The sequence below is a fragment of the Etheostoma spectabile genome, chromosome 1, assembly GCF_008692095.1.
Source record: "Etheostoma spectabile isolate EspeVRDwgs_2016 chromosome 1, UIUC_Espe_1.0, whole genome shotgun sequence".
NCBI lineage: Eukaryota > Metazoa > Chordata > Actinopteri > Perciformes > Percidae > Etheostoma > Etheostoma spectabile.
This window is the reverse complement of record NC_045733.1, coordinates 18,367,398-18,369,753: the sequence shown is the minus strand read 5'-3', so window position 1 is coordinate 18,369,753 and position 2,356 is coordinate 18,367,398.

The window sequence follows — 2,356 nt, the reverse complement described above, 5'->3', positions numbered from 1 at the left end:
GTCACCTTGTCGCCATCTTTGTTTGACGTCTTTGGTCGCGACAAGGAAAGCGCAAAGCCGAGCTCCGATCGAAACGGTGGTCAAGACCGCGTTGTATCAAACCTTCCAGGATTTAAACATTGAAATTTTATCAGATATGATGGCTGCAGCACCTTATAATGCCAGGTATTATTAAAAAAAAAAAAAACATCAATTAATTTAAAAAAGTTCAAATGTATTTATGTCACCCTGGAATAGGCTACATGCTCAAAGTGTTAGTAGCCTACACAGGTATTTTTGGAAGGGAGAGAGGAATTTTCTTAGTTTTATCTGTTCATTATCATAATTTAGTCCTATAATTTTTAATTAACTCCTTGGGGTTCGGACTGTTGCGCAAAATAACATTGAGGTTTTAAAGAATGTGTCTCAGGTGCTCCACTGAATTCAAGTAACAGTGACCTATACATAGACAGATAGACATTTCTAAAAAAATATTTATACTATCTAATTGTTTATTATTATACTAATTATTCACTTTATTTAATGTTGTTAATTGTCTTTCATAAAAACATATTGAATTGAAGTGAAAAATGAACTATGCAGAGTTCAATCCAGTAAAATAAATTACATGTAACTGCTATTACTACTTATGTAGCCTGTAGTCAATTTGTACAATGAGATGTGTGATTTTACAGACACAGCACAGTCAAGGATATGCCTTTCTGAAAAGTAAATACAGTTGCTGGTCATGTAATTAGAATATCATGAAAAAGTTGATTTTGGTGTCAGTAATTCTATTCAAAAAGTGAAATTTGTATATTATATTCATTCATCGCACACAGAGTGGTAGATTTCACATTTTCATTGCTTTTAATTGTGATTATTATATTATTACTGACAACTAATGAAAACCCCCCAATTCATTATTTCAGAAAATTAGAATATTGTGACAAGGTTCAAAATTGAAGACACCTGGTGCCACACTCTAATCAGCTAATTAACTCAAAACACCTGCAAAGGCCTTTAAATGGTCTGTCTAGTTCTGTAAGCTACACAATCATGGGGAAGACTGCTGATTTGACAGCTGTCCAAAAAACGACCATTGACACCTTGCACAGGGAAGGCAAGACACAAAAGGTCATTGCTAAAGAGGCTGGCAGTTCACAGAGCTCTGTGTCCCAGCACATTAATAGAGAGGCCAAGGGAAGGAAAAGATTTAGTAGAAAAAAGTGTACAAGCAATAGGCATAACCGCACCCTTGAGAAGATTGTGAAACAAAACCTATTCAAAAATATGGGGGAGATTCACAAAGAGTGGACTGCAGCTGGAGTCAGTGCTTCAAGAACCACCACGCACAAACGTATGCAAGACATGGGTTTCAGCCGTCGCATTCCTTGTGTCAAGCCACTCTTGAATAAGACACAGCGTCAGAAGCGTCTCACCTGGGCTTAAGACAAAAAGGACTGGAACGCTGCTGAGTGGTCCAAAGTTAAGTTCGCTGATGAAAGTACATTTTGCATTTCCTTTGGAAATCAAGGTCCCAGAATCTGGAGGAAGAGAGGAGAGGCACATAATCCATGTTGTTTGAAGTCCAGTGTAAAATTTCCACAGTCAGTGATGGTTTGGGGTGCCATGACATGTGCTGGTGTTGATTGACTGTGTTTTCTGAGGTCTAGGGTCAACGCAGCCGTCTACCAGGAAGTTTTAGAGCACTTCATCCTTCCTGCTGCTGACCAACTTTATGGAGATGCAGATTTCATTTTCCGACAAGACTTGGCACCTGCACACAGTGCCAAAGCTACCAGTACCTGGTAAAAGGACCATGGTCTCCCTGTTCTTAATTGGCCAGCAAACTCGCCTCACCTTAACCCTATAGAAAATCGATGGGGTATTGTGAATAGGATGATGCGATGCGCCAGACCCAACAATGCAGAAGAGCTGAAGGCCACTATCACAGCAACCTGGGCTCTCATAACACCGGAGCAGTGCCACAGACTGATCTACTGCATGCCACGCCGCATTACTGCAGTAATTCTGGCAAAAGGAGCCCAACTAATTATTGAGTACTGTACATGCTCATACTTTTCATGTTCATACTTTTTAAATGGCCAACATTTCGAAAAATCCTTTTTTTGTATTGGTCTTAAGTAATATTCTAATTTTCGGAGATAATGGATTTGGGATTTTCATTAGTAGTCAGTTATGATCATTACAATTAAAAGACCATTTGAAATATATCACACTGTGTGTTGTGAATGAATATAATATATAAATTTTACTTTTTGAATGGAATTAGACATAAATCAACTTTTTCATGATATTCTAATTATATGCCCAACACCTGTATAGGCCTAGGCCTACTTAGTGTGTGTGTGTG